Raw genomic sequence first — 7975 nt, 5'->3', positions numbered from 1 at the left:
AACCATTTTTGAACACTCTCTAAATATGACTGCAATCTGTTTATTGAGTAACAATACGGGCCGCTGACTACCAACCCATTCTGTGAAAATCGCGCATCAAGAGCAAAATTTGCGGTGCAAGTTTTAGGTCATTCACCTTGTATACAGATGTATCACTTAATATGTGGCTCTAGTGCCACAAAACAGGACCAATCATAAGTAAAATTTATCGTACAGCTGAAGCGGTTTTATTCATCATGCTGCACTTCTACAGTCGTGGATGTCCACAGTACAGACTTTTCTGTAACGTAGAAGAGGACGAAAATTTTTTGGATATTACTAGATGGTGAGGATACTGTAAAAACAATTTTGGCAAAATATTGTTAAAATAGCAGCAGTTGCCTACACATGTCATTACTTGTTTACAATAATGATAGTATATAATAAATATTATTAATTATCATAGTGCTGTATAACAAATTTTTCCCATCGCCTGGATGTTGTATTTATTAACCATTAAGAAGGAAAAGTGAGAGCGACATAAATGACGAGAATTGTGATTTCTTTTCCGAGACTGAAGCTTGTAAGGTTTCTGCTTTCACTGTAGACAGGTGGTGAGGCTATAATCTTGGTGTATCTAGGCACACCTGATTTTCTGTCAACGTGGTCTTCCTTAGATTTAAGCTTCCAGAAATTCGTCATTTTCCCTCTCCACTGATTACACTCAAGGAGGGTGGAATGCATAGGAGTTCTGCGGCATTGCCTTCCCGTGTGTGGGGCTAAGATTTGATACTACTTCTACTAAAAAGAAAGAAATAGATATCTCTAGAGTTTTTACTGTCTTATCCTGTTCTGCAACAAATCTTATCACTTACTACCGTACTAGACATTAGCCACTACCTCACAAGAGGAAGAAAATATGTTGATAGATCAGACATAAGACGAATCCAATAGGTTTAGACTTGAGGGCGCTACACACCATCAGGTCAACTGCTTGAGGCGAAGAGAAGAAGGCAATGTTGACAAAGCTCTCAGTATTTTAAATTCTAATGTCCTCCCTCCGCAGCTTCCCTTAATTCGTGCTGTAAATCTATAGACTGTTTCATTTATCACTTAAGAATACACTCAGCTGAATGTGGTGGTCTAACCAGGCAAATTTTTACGCATGATATTTTTCAAAATGTGTCTCGCAAATTTCGAGACTTCTCATCAGTTAAATGCCATGACTGCGAGTTAATATCGAACTTCTGCAAAACTGTCGTCTTGCCTCCATGGTACTGATAAGCCAAGACGAAAAGTATAAAACCATCTTTCGAAACGATGTGCTGTATGCAGCTCATCACACGAACTGCTGCGGTGTCTTTCCTACGGACATTTCCACCTGCTAATGAAAATAATAAATAAAGATCTAATGAATGAGCAACCTTCAAGTTGAATATAGATCTTCGATATAACAAATGCAAACGTATCTATTGCTACCGTCTACGACCATTTGTCGCAGACATGGAGAGTGGTCTAATTTCCTGTTCTTTTTCCAGAAGAATGAGTCTGCCAAGTAAGCTGACGTCACTATAGACGCAGCAGTGCAATGGAGAACACAACACGCGGGTTCTTTGTGCGACAGGAAACGCTCCGCACCGCGGGCGAATATAAACCGGAGCCAGACGTTCCGTTGTATCACTCGAGATGGCTGCCTCAACCAGAACCGTTCTCCTTCTCTGCTTGGCCTTTGCGGTAAGTCTCTTATTACACAGCGTTACAGCTGGAATACGGGGCATCAGTTTGTTAGCAAAATTTTAATTTCTAAAGGGAAAAACCAACGGAGTACTAATACATATTTTCGAAATTGTGTCCATCGCTTACACAAGGTAGACACGTAAAGTTGTTATCAACAAGAAATTTGATTACAACAACACAGTGCTTTAATACTCATTGTCCTACTGGAGGTGGTATGCTGTTGCCTTCCACTGACCTTTGGGTAACGTAGTCGACTAGTTACACTACCTGAACAAAAGTATGAGAACACTGTTAGCTGATATTAGTATGGGATGTGTCCATCGTTTGCCATTATAACGGCATGAACACTACTGGGGACACTTTCTATGAGGTGTTTGAATACATTTGGGGGAGCGACATACCTTTGTTTCAACAGAACCGAAACCAAAGAAGCTAGAGATGTTTGACGCTGGAACTGAAAGCCAATTCGACGTTCTATCTTATCCTAAAGGTGTGTCACTGATTTCAGATCGGGATTCTGGGTAGGCCATTCCAGTCAGGAAAGATGCTGCTTTATGACAGGGTGCAACCACGAAAATCACCCCCATAGCCGGCCGGGGTGGCCGAGCGGTTCTAGGCGCTACAGTCTGGAACCGCGCGACCGCTACGGTAGCAGGTTCGAATCCTGCCTCGGGCAGGGATGTGTGTGATGTCCTTAGGTTAGTTAGGTTGAAGTAGTTCTAAGTTCTAGGGGACTGATGACCTCATCAGTTAAGTCCCATAGTGCTCAGAGCCATTTGAACCATTTCACCCCCATACCATAACAGCACCTCGTCCGTACTATACCTGACGGCAGTTAATGTTCTTGAGGCATTCGCCAAACCCAAATCCTCTCGTCTGATAGACTCAGTGTATAGCGTGATTCATCACACCAAATAATTTGTTTCTAGTCGTCCACTGTCCAGAGGCATTGCTTAGTACTGACTGCAGAAATGTGTGGTTTCTACATCTACATCTACATCTACATCCATACTCCGCAAGCCACCTGACGGTGTGTGGCGGAGGGTACCTTCAGTACCTCTATCGGTTCTCCCTTCTATTCCAGTCTCGTATTGTTCGTGGAAAGAAGGATTGTCGGTATGCCTCTGTGTGGGCTCTAATCTCTCTGATTTTATCCTCATGGTCTCTTCGCGAGATATACGTAGGAGGGAGCAATATACTGCTTGACTCTTCGGTGAAGGTATGTTCTCGAAACTTTGACAAAAGCCCGTACCGAGCTACTGAGCGTCTCTCCTGCAGAGTCTTCCACTGGAGTTTATCTATCATCTCCGTAACGCTTTCGCGATTACTAAATGATCCTGTAACGAAGCGCGCTGCTCTCCGTTGGATCTTCTCTATGTCTTGTATCAACCCTATCTGGTACGGATCCCACACTGCTGAGCAGTATTCAAGCAGTGGGCGAACAAGCGTACTGTAACCTACTTCCTTTGTTTTCGGATTGCATTTCCTTAGGATTCTTCCAATGAATCTCAGTCTGGCATCTGCTTTACCGACAATCAACTTTATATGATCATTCCATTTTAAATCACTCCTAATGCGTACTCCCAGATAATTTATGGAATTAACTGCTTCCAGTTGCTGACCTGCTATTTTGTAGCTAAATGATAAAGGATCTATCTTTCTTTGTATCCGCAGCACATTACACTTGTCTACATTGAGATTCAGTTGCCATTCCCTGCACCATGCGTCAATTCGCTGCAGATCCTCCTGCATTTCAGTACAATTTTCCACTGTTACAACCTCTCGACACACCACAGCATCATCTGCAAAAAGCCTCAGTGAACTTCCGATGTCATCCACCAGGTCATTTATGTATATTGTGAACAGCAACGGTCCTATGACACTCCCCTGCGGCACACCTGAAATTACTCTTACTTCGGAAGACTTCTCTCCATTGAGAATAACATGCTGCGTCCTGTTATCTAGGAACTCCTCAATCCAATCACACAATTGGTCTGATAGTCCATATGCTCTTACTTTGTTCATTAAACGACTGTGGGGAACTGTATCGAACGCCTTGCGGAAGTCAAGAAACACGGCATCTACCTGTGAACCCGTGTCTATGGCCCTCTGAGTCTCGTGGACGAATAGCGCGAGCTGGGTTTCACATGACCGTCTTTTTCGAAACCCATGCTGATTCCTACAGAGTAGATTTCTAGTCTCCAGAAAAGTCATTATACTCGAACACAATACGTGCTCCAAAATTCTACAACTGATCGACGTTAGAGATATAGGTCTATAGTTCTGCACATCTGTTCGACGTCCCTTCTTGAAAACGGGGATGACCTGTGCCCTTTTCCAATCCTTTGGAACGCTACGCTCTTCTAGAGACCTACGGTACACCGCTGCAAGAAGGGGGGCAAGTTCCTTCGCGTACTCTGTGTAAAATTGAACTGGTATCCCATCAGGTCCAGAGGCCTTTCCTCTTTTGAGCGATTTTAATTGTTTGTGGTTTGTGACGAGATGCTCGATCCTTTCTTTTCAACTCTCTATGTAAAGCCATTGTGCTAACTGTACTCTTTTTAACCTACGGATGAGTGCTTCTGCCTATTTCATTCGATTTTTTACAACTAAGCTCTGCAATGCTAGACGATCGCTCTCCATCAGTGCATGAGGCCTGACTGCTCTTGGTTTAGCTGTTGTTCTTCCTTCGCTCTTCCACTTCATAACAGCGTCACCAGCAGTTTACTTGGGAAACTTTAGAAGGGTTGAAACGCCCCTGATGGAACTATTATTCAAGTGACATCCAGCGACTACTCCATGTTCGATATCAGAGTGCTTGCCTGCGCTACTCATTCGGCTGTTACTGCTTCTCTCCCAACAACACAATATTCCTCGCCTCCATTTATACTACTGAATCCAAGTGTCAAAACATCTAGTGGTCATTCCCTCATTATGTAGGGGGATACGGATACTTGTGATTAGGTTGTATAATATAGGTCCCTGCGATGCATGGTGCAAGTCGGAATTTTCAAATTAGCATACACTGTCAGAGATGGAAGAAGTGATAAATGATCGAGTGTTACATGATCGATGAATGTCCTAGGCCGACTGGGAATCGACTCGAGAACTTCGAATTCATATTCTGGTGCTTTAAATACAAGGAGTTGTAACACGCCTGACGAATTCTTATCTGCTGCACTGAATTCAACTTAATCTCACTGTAATGTCTCAATTAGAAGAGGCGATGGCAAGCTAATAGGATTAGTAAGTTTGGGAATGCAAGCAGCTGACTGAGGAAGGATCACGTGAGGTCTGCAAAACCAAAACCGGATATTTCAAAGTTGGTATCTGTTGAAATACAGGTAACCGAGCTAAGGTTCGGCTATCAAAAATTCTTCGATGGTGTCGACACACATAGGACGAAAAACACAGATATACGTCGCGATTTATTGCTACATTCCTGTCTGCTTAAAATAATTACTTTGAACGCACTTACAGTGTATCATAAATTTTCTATAGAAGTTGAAGCCATGATTGTAATAGTCTTTGCAAATTCTCATCAGTATGTTTTCATCAATATTTTGTAGTATACTGTACACGGACTATTTGCATGGAGAACCTTCTTGAATTATTAAGCTATATAACGTATTCACGAAGTGCATACCCTCAATTTTGATTGCGTTTCCATATTCAGCACCTGGTAACATTTTCTCTAATATTTTGAGAACATTCGTGGCATTAGGTGGCCTTATGATGTCTATGCAGACTCTTTACACCACAGAGGAAGACTCCGGACGACCGCCTGCTACTGCATACAACCACAGTAAATGGTTGTTGGAGCGGGTACAATAATTCATCTTGGAAACACACTAGCAGACAACAGCTGTGTTTTGCATGCGAACGGCTCATCCCGCTGATGTTGGGATGAGCGGCTCATACTCGGCGCATATTTCCGTGCCGTTCTGAACGCTCGAGGTCACGCACTTCCCTTGTGGTCTGTTCCCGTGGCAACAGTTTCCACATCACATTACTTTTATATGGGAGTGTTCTTACTTTCCTCTGTTTCTGTGATGAAATATTGCCGGCTTTGTCACTGCTGTGATGGAATTTTCACGGAAGCTAAGGTAACTGGAGTAACATACCGAATAGATCATAGTTACATTACGACTCTGTAAATGCCACCGGAAACGACTTGTCAATTATACCAAAACCTTACCATGAACAACGTACGAAATTTTGGCGTTTGTGTTCACCTCGTGTATGACAACATGACTTTTTGTTCCGGAGTACGTTGACAAGGGGCATGTCCAACCTTCGCCCTTACGATGGCTTGATTTCTGCTATGGACACTTTTAATGAGGCGTCTGATTGCCTGTGGAGGAATGGCACCCAATTCCTCCTCAAGAGCTGGTACCAGAGAAGAGAGTGGTTCTGGAGAAAAGTCAAAGCTCTAACTCACCCAAGAGGTTTTCAAGCGGGGACAGGACAAGACTCTGGGCGGCCTGAACATTTCAGAAATGTTATTGTCCACAAAACATTGTTTCATAGATGCTTATGTATGACAGTGTGCATATTCAAGGTGACACAGTCACTGCCTCCGAACTGTTTCTGTACTGTATGCAGTATACAAAACTATGAAATGAGTTCAAATTTTTCCGCAACTAGCATTTTACTTTCATCCTGAGCACGAACGTAACACCACCTGCATCATACTCCCCTGTTGACACTATACATGGGAGCAGGTAACGTTATCCAGGCATTAGTCAAACCTAGACTTCCCTATGGGATTGCAATAGGGCATAGCGTCATACATCAATCCAAATGACTGTATTTCTGTCATAAACTGTTCCCTGGCGTCGCGTCTTACGCCTCTTCAAGCACCGCTTAGCACTGACTGCAGGAATGTGTGGCTTATGAGAATCTTCTCTACCACTGTACTCCATTCTTTTAACTCTGTACGCACAGCCATTGTCATAGCTGGAGCTTTGGTAGCACTTTGGAACTCATGGGTCATTCCCCCCCCCCCCCCCGCCCCCCCGGACTTCACACTATTATTTTATAGCCATCTCCAATGCTCGATGAACCCTGTCCTTCGGTACTACTTAACTTCGTCTAATCTGAGGTCCTAAATTTCGACGTTAAATTTATCGCTAATTTTATTAGTTTCGTTTTTCATCCATTTAGTCTCAATCCCTAATCAGAGCTCAGAAGTCAGTTGATTCTTCCTAATCAGTGCTCAGAAGTCAGTTGATTCCATTCAGCAGGCACTGTAATTCTTACTGAGTTTCACTGAGTATACGAATTTATCAGTGGAACCTTTCATTGATATCCTTTCTTCCTGAATTTTAGTCCCACTCTTTAATCCTTCTTTTATTTCCGTCATTGCTTCTACGATGTATGCATTGAACAGTAGTGGACACAGACTACATCCCTGTCCTACACCCTCTCTAATCCGAGCACTTTAGTCTTATTTCTCGCAGTATTTCGAATACCTTGCACCTTTTTACATTGTCAGACGCTTTTTTTTTTAGGTCGACAGGTCGTTTGATAACGTCTTGGTTTTTCTCAAGACATTGTGGTTGGAAAATGAGAAGACGCTAGCGCTAGTTTCAGTACTGACTTGTCGCCCTTGTCTGTAGGTTGTGGCCGCGGTGGCGCAGGATTCTGCTGACGCGCCGCCACCAGCGGTCCCTAGCGGTGATGCCGCCAACAACCAGGAGCCGGTGCAGCCGGTGGTGGACGTCGGAGCTGCTGGGGACCAGGCGCTGCAAGACCGCTGGGGGATATCTGCGAGCTTCCATACCGGCTGAGCGGCTTACTGCCGCGTCCAAGAAATCAGAGAGCTCTGCTTTCTTTTAAACTTTTCTGTTTCTTCTACAGTTTAAACATTTAACATTATTCCTGTTCCTATATCGAAAGGGACCTCTTCTTTTCTCAGAAACTATAAATGAACATGTGTTACAAAAGAATAAATAAATTTTAGCATTCAGAAAGGTAATACTGATTTTGTTTGTATACTGAAGGTTTTACCAGTTTAACTCTTATCCTAAGAGCAAAATGAATGATAAGTTTCGACACAGAAGCAAATGTTTAATAATGTTTCCAACACAACTTTATTTATTTTCTGGTTTTTCTCTGGTCCCTTACCTACACAGTACAAAGGACTATACGTACAGTTAAGCAGTCACTGATGGCGATAAAAAATTTTACGGTATGACGAATTAGTCTGACGTTTATTAATATTTGTGGAGAAGATAATCAAATAAAGTATATTAAA

At 42.8% G+C, this 7975-nt stretch overlaps 1 long non-coding RNA gene across 1 annotated transcript; it reads left to right on the top strand.

Annotated features, from left to right (window-relative positions):
- The first annotated feature begins 1531 nt into the window (after positions 1 to 1531).
- LOC126100389 (uncharacterized) lies at positions 1532 to 7696 on the top strand. Its single transcript, XR_007522166.1, has 2 exons — positions 1532 to 1713; positions 7338 to 7696. It is a non-coding gene; the product is annotated as an uncharacterized LOC126100389 (long non-coding RNA).
- Positions 7697 to 7975: the final 279 nt, after the last annotated feature.

The sequence above is a fragment of the Schistocerca cancellata genome, chromosome 9 (genome assembly GCF_023864275.1).
Source record: "Schistocerca cancellata isolate TAMUIC-IGC-003103 chromosome 9, iqSchCanc2.1, whole genome shotgun sequence".
Classification (NCBI taxonomy): Eukaryota; Metazoa; Arthropoda; class Insecta; order Orthoptera; family Acrididae; genus Schistocerca; species Schistocerca cancellata.
This window is presented reverse-complemented; position numbering and strand designations above follow the sequence as displayed.